The 11,628-nt window shown below is 36.1% G+C and overlaps 1 protein-coding gene across 1 annotated transcript in view; it reads left to right on the top strand.

Annotated features, from left to right (window-relative positions):
- AGTR1 (angiotensin II receptor type 1) overlaps positions 1 to 11,628 on the top strand; it is a 46,518-nt gene that overhangs the window by 7,807 nt on the left and 27,083 nt on the right. Inside the window, exon 2 of the mRNA XM_025870180.2 lies at positions 2,377 to 2,460. The gene's annotated coding sequence lies outside the window, so the exon portion shown is untranslated. The remainder of the gene's footprint in view (positions 1 to 2,376; positions 2,461 to 11,628) is intronic.

Genomic DNA, 11,628 nt, shown 5'->3' with positions numbered 1-11,628 from the left:
GTGTGTGTGTGTGTGTGTGTGTGTGTGTGTGTGTGTGTGTGTGTGTGTTTGGGAGATTCTTGTCAAGTTGCCATTATGGACTTACTTGGGTCATTGGTGTTCTAATGAAAATAGTAATATTAGCACTGATGTGTGGTTAAAATCACTGATATATTTTTTAAATGTCTGCATCTTTGTAAACCAGATAAGACTAGGAAAAATATATAACAAATCCTAAAAGCTTTTGAGAGTTATTAAGATCAAGGCCAAGATCAAAAGTGACTTTTTTCTTTCCCTTATTTTTTGGTATGTGCTTTCAAAATCTCTATTACTTTTATACGTCTTACTTTCCGTTTGTCTCAGAACATCTATTACTTTCCTTCCAACTAACTCTAGATTTCAGATCTTTAGACAACTGCTACTAACTCTGTAGGGAAGGATACTGGCAAATCCGACGCTTTCTCTGATTTTTTTTTTTTCCTAAGATACCCTAGCGCCTTACAGGAGTTCACAAGGTTTATACCATGGTGGTATTTCTTGTAAGAGAAATAATCTTGTGAGAAATGTCTTATTGCTATGACAACAAAACCACTGAAATGCAGGGCTAAAAAGAGATTCTTCTAATGCCAAAATCATTCCAAATAAGAATGTTATATTAAAGTTGGTATACATTGTGGTTTAAAAAGTAACTTATACTATACCTGTTGTCTTTTTGAATAACTCTTCAGATTTAAAAAATTTCTTACTTAAATATGTCCCCCAAACCCATAATGGAAATTACTGGTTAATTTGGCTACATAAAAAAATTAAAATGATCATATAGTAAAAAGGACCATAAACAAAGTCAAAAGAAAAACAGGAACTTGGGAAAGTTATATGCCACACATTACACATAAAACGCTAGTTTCCCTAACATAACATAAGCTCTTTAAAATGAGAAACAGGCAACGACCCAGTTGAAAAATGAGCAAAGGCCATTACTGGGAAAACTAGTAGAAGAATAACTACAAAAAATAAAAAAATAAACTCAACCTCATTCATAACTAAAGAAATGCAAATCAAGACAAATATATACTTTTCATTTATCAAACTGAGAAAAAAAATTTGAGATTTGATAAAAGCCAGGTTGTTAGCATCATATATTAGTATAACCTTTATAGAGGACATTTTTTTAAGTATCTCTCAAAAACATGGACTATACAGTTTGCTTTAACAATCATTTTGAAACTTTTCTACTGATATATAGCTTTAAAAAAAATGCATATGTATAAATAGGATCATTGAGGCATGTTCTTAAGCAGCCAAAAAGGGAAACTGAAAAAAAAGAAGGCCATAAGGCCCAGTAATAGGGGCCTGGTTGAATAAATCATCATGTATCCGTGCAATGAATGAAATAATGTATAGTCATCAAAATAAATGAGGCAGATGTATGTATACAGTATAGATAGTTCTAGCCATATTAAGTTTAACAAAAAAGCAAAAAACAGAATAGTATGATGTATAAAATGAAAAAATGTGGATATACACATTTGTATGCATGTGTGTCCTTTTTTAAAAGTCCTAAAAGGGGGCGCCTGGGTGGCTCAGTTGGTTAAGCGTCTGCCTTCAGCTCGGGTCATGATCCCAGGGTCCTGGAATCGGGCCCCACGTCGGGCTCCCTGCTCAGTGAGGAGCCTGCTTCTCCTTCCCCCTCTACCTGCCACTCTGCCTACTTGTGATCCCTCTCTCTCTCTCTGTCAAATAAATAAAATCTTAAAAAAATAATAAAATAAAAGTCCTAAAAGGATACATATGAAAGTGTTAGTAGTAAGTACCTCTAGGAAGTGGAACTGAGAGACCATTACACAAGGCTAGGAGACATGAAGTTTTATTTTTATACTCTTTTATAACTTGACATTTATACCACAAGCATGTATCACTACCCTGAGAAACAAAAACAGACGTACAGAAAAAAAGATCTCTTAAAAAGATTTTTTTTCCAATTCTTGTGCAATAACACTTATATAGGTTTATATTAAAAAGGAATCACTTATCAAAGTTTATAGATTCACAAGTGAGTATCTAATCTATTATGATATTTCTTATACTAGTAGTTATGTCTACAGAAGTGTCTTAGAATAAGATTGTACTATTTTACCCAAAAACATTGTTTTTCTCCTGTAGTGTGTATCTACAAGGGTATGGGGGAAGATGTTGACTATACCCAGGAAGAAGATGAAATCTGACAGACTGCCACTTGGTACAGCCTAACTCTACATAAGGACAAACACATCCTTGATATGGTTTCATTCCCTTCAAAAACACATTCAAGATGTAGTGTTAATACTTACTCTGCCAGTTAAAAAATGAAAATCTGACCATATTCAGTGAATCCCATTAATCTTTTTTTCTTTTCAGATTGAATACATGATAAATTGGTCTAAATGGCCGAGGTTTCATCTGAATAAGACACGAAAGCCACCCCAGAAGTTCTGCATCCAGGTAACATGTCTTACAGCTATGGCACTCTATCTGTCAGTGGTTCTTCTCTAATATGCCAACAGTGGAGGTAGCACAAGAAGCCACATACACCATTGTCTAAAGACAGAAACAGAGGAAGCAGAAAAGAATGAAATTCCAGTCTTATCTCATCCCTTATATGCAGCTTAAGAACATATATATTTATATAATTTTAAATGTAAACAATGTTAGAATTACCATGATATTCGTCTATTAATGTAAACCATGTGAGAGATTTGCAGCCCCTTGGCAAGGATCTCCTTGTGGCCAGTGGTGGATTGTTCTTCATACTATGTAGGGCTTTCAGAGAACCAGGAAGGAAATGATTGTGTTCTCTCCTCAGGCACCCAATGGGGGATTTGGGCTCTATGAAGCACTCACTTCCAGAAGCACATGTCCAAAGACCATATGTCCAAGGACCATAAACCTTAAAACTTGACCTGCTCACCTTCAGAAAATCCAGATGTCTCTGAGTCTCATTCTTACAAAAGCTTCCCTTACTCCCATAAGATACAGGCAGAAGGGCAATGTGGAATTGGAGACAAGGTAGCCTTTAATACCTACAGTCTAGCATTCTAGTAGGCATGAATCCCATGGAGTCATGCAGCTGGGCATTACACTCAGAATCTGAGAGGGCAGCATTGGTAATCAGAGACTGCTCTGTGCATCTGTTTCCTGTCATGTGGCCCTGCCTGATATTTTTCATTAAAAGACTCCTGGATTTTCCAGATTAAAAGTTTTTTTTCTCCTCACAAAAACTCAGCTCAAGGAACAAGTCCTCAACCTCCTAAATTAACAGGGGAGACACTCCCTAGTCCCTCCAGGGAGAATAAAGAGAACAGCTTGTCCCCTTCTCAATATATTGTGATTACATTTTATCAAAGCATAAGATAGATAGGCTAGGTGGTGGGTGCTTAGAGAAATGTTAGAGGTGATTTTATTCTTCTCTGTTTCGTTGGCAAATGCGAAACAGTTGCTGGAAGCACTCCACGGTAGTATTAGGAAACTATTTAGGATTGCTTTAATCTTGGAGACAAAAATAGTAACATTCTACAGAGTTCTGTCACTGGAAATCTTTAGGTTGGGGGGGGGTTTGTTTGCTTTTTCGAGGTGTAGTTAAGCTTAGAAATCTGGGCTGTACATGTTTTCAGCAAAAATCCAGCTCTAGAAAAAGTACATTGAAATATATGTCCTAAATAGGAAGCTTTATTTTATATCCAAAGAGCCCTGAGCAGAAGGAACTCTGTCCATAATATTCCATCAGCCTTATAACAGAAGAATCAAGACAGTGATCCAGGGGGGTTCCTGACGAAAATGATTCTGTGAACAGCCTCCCTTCTCCTGTTTTGGAAGCTCTCAGTTTCTAACAGTCACACATTTGTAGCAAAACTTTCAAAATAATACGATGTTTTGCTTACAAATAACAAAACAGTGAAAAAAAACACTATAATCTTAAACTTTTCAAACCATTAAATTACGGATGAATAGGCAAAACATGCTTAATTCAAAGAAGTTATTTTTTGTTGGTTAAAGAACTGATGCTACACCAATATTCTGCCACTAACTAGCAACTTTGCTTTTGGTTTCTTGTAAAATAATCTCTAGGGCCCCATCCCAATCCATGGGCACTCTACTGAAATACGAAAGGTATGTTCCGGGCTTCTGAACATTGCAGTGCCCGTTTTACCAACTTACAACTAAAGAACTCTGACCTCTTATTGATTTAAACCAGTAATGTGTAAACAGCATTTCAGAGCTTGTTTTATAGGACCCAAAGAATTTAAGTTGAAATCTACTTAGGACAAATGAGGAAAACCAGGACATTTCAAAGAATAAATAAAGACCATATTCAGTGGCTTAAAATCTGTAGACATGCACTGTCCAGTATGGTAGTCATGTGCCATGTGTGGCTATTCAAATGTAAATGTAAATTAATTATCATTAAGCGAAATTAAAAATTCAGTTCCTCAGTTGTGCTAGCCACATTTCAAGTATTCCAATAGACACATATAATTAGTGGCTACACTGTTGGCCAGCACAGATTTACAACATTTCATAGAAAGTTCTATGATACTGTGGCTATAAACAACTTACTAATAATTGAAATGGACTTCCATTGTTACTTGGTAAGAAATTTTTATGCTCTTTTTAACTTATTTGGAAATTTTAAAGTGTTTTTTAAGGGGCGCCTGGGTGGCTCAGTTGGTTAAGCGACTGCCTTCGGCTCAGGTCATGATCTCAGGGTCCTGGGATCGAGCCCCGCATCAGGCTCCCTGCTCTGCGGGAAGCCTGCTTCTCCCTCTCCCATTCCCCCTGCTTGGGTTCCCTCTCTCTCTGTCTCTCTGTACGTCAAATAAATAAATAAAATCTTTAAAACAAAAAGTATTTTTTAAATTCTAATTTTCTCAGCGGTACGTTATCTAGTATATAGTTCTCACAGTACTTTTTTCTTTTTCATTTGCATATTAAAATACCTGGTATTAAGTATCTTTTGTACACTCCAAGGTTAGAGGTTCTTGTTTTCTTAAAAATCATGAGAAGAGGTACATGAAATTATATTGAACTAATATACAGCTGTTGGTATTTTTATCTGCATCATTGACATCTCCAAGTAAACAAAACTAGAAAAGATGTAGGATCATTTCTAAAGACCCACATATTTTTTATTCTTTATATTCTGTGAGATTTTTTTCCTGCAATGATAGATATGTCTCAATTGTATTGACGTAACTACAGATGACTTAAACGTTTTTTTCAGAAATTGAAGAGCCAAGCAAAATAAGTATTAGATGACATTTCTTTTTTTCTCTTTTTATAGAAATGCACAAGATATTAGAAGTCTCTATTTTTGTTTCCAAATTATATGTATCACAGAGAACAGTAGTTTGTTTTCAGTTTTTAATTAATGTAATCACCACCTGTTATAGTATATTCTGAAAGTTCTTAGTCACCATTTTTCCACTAATATGATCCCATTATTAAAATGTCCGTCTCAATTACTTTCTAGTCACTTATACCTAGTATTCAATTACATTTGGTTTCTGGACTAATGGTTGTGTGTTACACAAGGCAAAAAATTAAAAACAAATTTGTCTTTGAGTCATCAAAGCATCAAGGATTTGAAATAGCTATATAACTATGAGAAAAGCATATAAATATACAACCTGTATTCCCTTTACACATTTAATAGTATTATTTTTCAATAAAAGCATATATAATAGAAGTTTGCACCCAGTTTGGAATTTTCAAGTATGAATCCAAGTCTTACCAATGAAAAAAAGGCAAAGTAAAAGGTAGTCATTTGAGGGGTGGTTCTTACAATAAACAAAAACATAGCTTTCTTTATAGATTAACAGGTTTACTCCAAATAACCTATTATCCACAGTATATTCTTAGAAACACTGTTCCTAGGCTTGAAAAATAGAGCTAGGTATGCTTAGCACATAACTGACCATATAGGAGACACAAATTTAGGTTACTGTTAATATTTTTAATAATTAAAAGAGTTCAGAGAATTAGCATCAAAATGTGGAGGCTCTGTTTTGCTGGCAGAGAGAACCTTTGACTAGTACCAAAAATACTGTCATCCTTCGCCTTCAACTAGTCATTCCTTTTAAGACTTTTAAGAAGATTTAGACACGTAGGAAGCATTTTTTTAAATTCCAGAAAGTGCAAAATATCTTAGAAAGGTAATAACACAACACAGATCTGGTGAAAGGTGGTTATCTGGAACTAGGTCTTGGACACCTTTTCAGAACTTAAATGCTAGGGGGCTCTGGGACAACAAGAAGAATGTCATACTGCAAGTCCAAAATCCAGTCAGGAACAGCCTTCCTCCTCCTCTCATGTAGGCAAGGCCAAAAAACTTCCACACACAGCATGGGTCACCATAGAAAGCAAACAGAGCTACTGTAGATAAAACTAGGCAGTGGGTAAAGGCTAGACCCTAAACTTTGGCTCCTCAGTGATGTTCCCAAGTCAAAGAGGAAGAAAAAAATGGGTGTTTCACTGCTTCTGGTCCCTCTAGTATGGGCAGTGTACAGAGCAGGAGGACAAAACAATTGTTTTAACAGTGTAAAGCAGGAAGTCCAAACTCCTTTGGCAGTGTGAAAGCAATGCAAATTGGAGTCACTGATGACAAGAGCTTCTCATGTGATATATATATAATACTAATAGCTCAGCCATATTTTATTTGACTCTAAACCATTAATGAATGCTTGTCTTCATTTTACGTAGAACATATTTATACACAGTTGAACAAATAGGGAACTTTAGAAATGAACCTATTTGTGAGAACGACTGCCCACAACACATCAGCTTGGTGGGACAACTGAAGTAGTAGTAAGCTCCTCTTGGATTTCTGCTAGAATTTAGACTTAATTAGATGGATGAATTAGACAGAACTTACTACCTGAATTAAAGAGTGAAAAATAGAATATGTACCAATTAAGTGAAAGAAAATTCATACTATGAATAAAACAATAAATGTCAATAAATTAAAATTTTTTATTTTAGCTTCCTTAAGGTATATGACAAATTTAACAGATCTAATTTAACATCTCAAAATGAAGAGATCTAAGTAACCTACTTTATGATTTTTATCTTCTTAGGAAGATGTTTGACATCTTTAATTTTCATATTTAATCAAATTTTTTTCTGTTTTAGTTTCTATGGTGTCACTATCCATCAACTCATATTGGTTGAGTGTGTGTGTATATATATGTGTGTGTGTGTATATATATATATATATATATATATATATATCCCAAGAGAAAGTAATTCTGCAATCCTCCTCAGCAGTTCATTCTAACAATTAAGAACCCTTAAGCTAAATAGAATAATTCATTTCACGGGAAACCTTTATTCAATATGTATAATTAGTTTTAGTTAACTTTATTAATGAAATGTCGCAAATCAATTAGGTTTGCAATAATCAGATGCTGAGGACCCAAGAGGGGCCATAACTCTCACAGGAGGGGAAGGTGATATACAATTTAGTTGGGAAGCAAATGTAATTAGATTTGATCAGTTGAGTATTCCTATCCTGATGTGGAGTCGGGCATATATCCAGACCTGAGTATATAGTTAAAAAGAAGTAGAAAAAAACAATGTAACTTAGAAAATGTCTTCATGGTCCTGTCAGCCACATACTGACAGCTGAAGTGGGCCTTTGAAACCACAGGTAGACACATTTTCTTCAGACAGAGCTATCTTTTAAATTAATTTTTCAAATCCGAATGTCTGTAAGTAGGCAATATATAAACTCTCCTGCTTATCACAGACCCCACTGTTACCTAATGCCGTACAAAGGTGCTTCACATATTTATTTAACTGCTCAAATCCTGATGACATTTCAGTTTAAAACTATTGTGATCTAGAAGTTGGTTATTGAATGGGTATTGGTTAATCCTAAAGTTTCTTCCTCAGACTCTAAAAAATATCAAATAAAATGTCATGAGAGTAAGAATCCTTCTGAATGAGAATGATGTTAAATACAAGTTATTCCTACTTAGAGTTGTAGTTTGCAACAGATTCTGCTGTGATCCACAGAGTATTTCTGTCAGATACCTACATGCCAGACGCTATTCTCAGTCCTGAGGACAGTGTGAGCTGTAGACAAAAACCCCTGGCCTCAGAGAACTTATATTCTGGTGCATATAGACAGAAAAACAATCAAGTAAAATATGCAATACATTACATGACATAGAGAATGGAAATAGAAATGAGAGGGGAAGGTGCAGTTTTATTTTTTTTAAAGATTTTATTTATTTATTTGAGAGAGAGAGAGAATGAGAGATAGAGAGGGAAGAGGGTCAGAGGGAGAAGCAGACTCCCCGCTGAGCAGGGAGCCCGATGCGGGACTCGATCCCGGGACTCCAGGATTATGACCTGAGCCGAAGGCAGTCGCTTAACCAACTGAGCCACCCAGGCGCCCCAGAAGGTGCAGTTTTAAAAGGGTATTTAGAGAAAGCCTCCTTAGTAAGAAGGAAGGAACTCTGTGGACATCTGGGGAAGGATTCCTCTAGGCAAGAGCAAAGCATAAAGCAAAAACAAAGGCCCTAGGCAATACTATGCCAGCAAATCAAGGTACATCAAATCCTAGGCCAATATCCTTAGAAACTACAAAAAAAGAATATATAACAAAAGAGAGATCAAGTTATTGAAGAATAGCAGGACTAATAGGTAGAAACTGGAAACATTAAGAATGGGTGCTAGAAGAGAAGAAACAAATGGAATTTTAAACCTAAATGATTTAAAGACTTAAAATGCTTTAGAATGTAGTGAAGTTTCCAAAATGGAAGATTTTAAAAAGAAGTCAGGTCTGTGATTCAATCCCCAACAGTTGGTTCTGTGGCTATAACTTGAACTCTAAATATTAAAAATGTGCATTTGATGTCAGTTCCTCCCAGACACCCAACTTATTTGTTTGGGGCCTTTGGTTTACTCCAAAAACACTTTGTCTATCACTGACCTATAATCCCTCGTCTCTGGGCCTGAAAGTAAAACTCCTCAAGTAAGGGCGCCTGGGTGGCTCAGATGGTTAAGCGTCTGCCTTCGGCTCAGGTCATGATCCCAGGGTCCTGGGATCGAGTCCCACATCGGGCTCCCTGCTCCTTGGGAGCCTGCTTCTCCCTCTGCTTCTCTCTCTCTCTCTCTCTCTCTGTCTCTCATGAATAAATGAAAAAAAAGAAAAAAAAAAACTCCTCAAGTAATAAAAAATTGGGAGTACACAACATTGCCATTAGATTATTTTTAGTGAAAGCTTTGCCTTCTTAGACAAATATACTGGTGAAGTTAACAAATCCCAGGGATACCGCCAAATGTAAAATGATTTCATATATTAGTTATCCCATTTTAATTATTTTATCTCCAAGTCCAACAAAAAGAAAATTCTAACTAAAAAGATACATTTGGGATTGTAAATGCGGCATTCATCCACATAGAACAAGGAATAAAACTACTTAATGAAATATTTTAAATTCAACCAACGCTACAAATGTAGGATAGTCTGAATTCTCATTCAGACAATGCATTATATTTTAGCGGTGTTGTTTTCTCATAATCCCCATGCTTTTTTCCTGTCCTGATAGTCTTTAAGATTTCCTAATGAGGATCAGGGAACAAGTGTATTTAACAGTCTGTATTTGTAGGTTGGAAACAAGAAAATGAAGACTAATAGTTTCTCTCCTGCTAATTTGATTTTCTACAGCTCCCCCCCCCCAGCAGCGTAGGCAAAGGACTTAGTAACTATTTCTAGCAGATGAGGCCAAGGAAGAGACAAGCATCTGTGATGTCATGCTTCCCCCAAATGGGCCAGCTGACCTATAGGCTTCCATTAGAGACTTCCCCAAGAGTAATAAATGAGAAGTGATCATGAACAGAATGAGAAAAAAAAAAATGCAACTTCCTTTATTCTAGAAAAGCAATACCCAATGGCTGGTTAACAATGCTACGGTAAATGTTTTTGTACATTTCTTTCGCACATATGGAGAGTTTTAAGGTATGTACTCAGAAGTGGAAATGATGATCTGATTTCCAAAGTGGTGGTGATATAAGGAGATTCCTGGAAATGGGGTTGTGCTGAGTTGACAGAAAGACGTAGGGGTTTAGTCTTTAACTGCCAATATGTGGCTGGCTCTCTAAACTGAAATATGACCCCAAAAGAACTGTTTCTGGTATACTTCCAGGTCCTAGGGCTAGTTAATAATACAAATGGTTATTTATTGATCACTATACAGGAATTTATTTCCCAGTACCCCGCATATCAATGAAATCCCATAAAATCAGCCCAGCAAGGAACTAGAACATATTGAGAGTATACAACACATAACTTTAAATGAGAGGTTTTCCTTTTCTCACACAAAAACATGAAAGTCAGTTTGAACTGATGTGGACTTCTGTCCAGGTGAGTGCCTCTGATTTCAGAAAGCATGTACCTCTTTTGTAACTCCAGCGTGTCCTTGGAAATTGCTGCATGAAGGCCAAACTGCCAAGTCTAGTCCTTCTCTGAGAAAAACCTTTTGAGTTGTATGTCAGTAGCTGGTCTTTGTTCTCTTCAGTGCTCATTGCAAAATACAGCAATTCTAATTCTAAATCCCAATAGTATTGGGAAGACAAGTAGAGTTAAAATAATGCCTGTAATTTAATCAGTATTTGGTCCCTAATAAAAAGCTAGTTAGTCACAGCTTCCTTCCAATCCCTCTCCCACAGATTTCTCTCCTGAAAGGAGATACTTACTATACAGCATTTTAAGGGAAAACAAACTTTCCTCAATTCCTAGGGCTGGAGTAATGAAATGTTTGAAAATAGTGTTTTAAGCATGATCACATTTTTTCTTTCCATTCCCTGAGATCGAACAGATTCTTAATTTCAGTTTTTCAACTTCCCTGAAAATAATTTCTGTCTCTACTTACCTACTATTTCAGTGCAATATTTTATCTTCTTAATCTGGTAGACTCACAAATTTAAGTCATCATTCAGATCAGAAAAAAGCAAGTGAGATGTAAAGCATCTAAATGGCAAATCTTCTCACTCAAAAAGCTAAAAATAAAAAAAATCTCAATCCAAGAATGAGTCATCCTTGAAATTCTCCCAACTTGGAGTTTAGTTTTATGGGTGAAAACTTTGAGAGACCAGTTTGGGAAGAAACCATGCCAAGTACTGTTTCATACACATAATCTTAACTTCCCACAACACTTAAGAAGTAGCTATGATTGTTGCAATTGTATTATATTGCTATTTTATAAATGGAGACACAAAGCGGCAAACAACATCCATTAACTGGACACTTACCGGATCAGGCGCTGAGTTGGTCACTTTGTCTGCATTTTCTTACTTAATCCACCAAAAAGCAAGCAAACAAACCAACCCTATAGGCTAGGTTATTTTATTGGCTTCATTTTTTTCCACGGACACTGAGCCTAAGGGGTCCACTTTGCTAACCAGTGTCAGGACCGGAACTGGAATTTGGGACTGACTTCAACACCCTGGTTCTGACCATTTCTTTTCCATATGTAACCCTTCAAATTCTCCAGAGCCTGGTATCTTCCTGCTGTTGCTTTTCATTAACTGCTACATCATCAGCATTTGTTTTTACATATACCTATATAAGTGAACACCTTGTTAGTGTTAGCTTATATTGATACAGAG

Source organism: Callorhinus ursinus, unplaced genomic scaffold, assembly GCF_003265705.2.
Source record: "Callorhinus ursinus isolate GAN/ISIS: 27379988/994484 unplaced genomic scaffold, GSC_fseal_2.0 scaffold1, whole genome shotgun sequence".
In the NCBI taxonomy this organism is placed as follows: Eukaryota; Metazoa; Chordata; class Mammalia; order Carnivora; family Otariidae; genus Callorhinus; species Callorhinus ursinus.
This window is presented reverse-complemented; position numbering and strand designations above follow the sequence as displayed.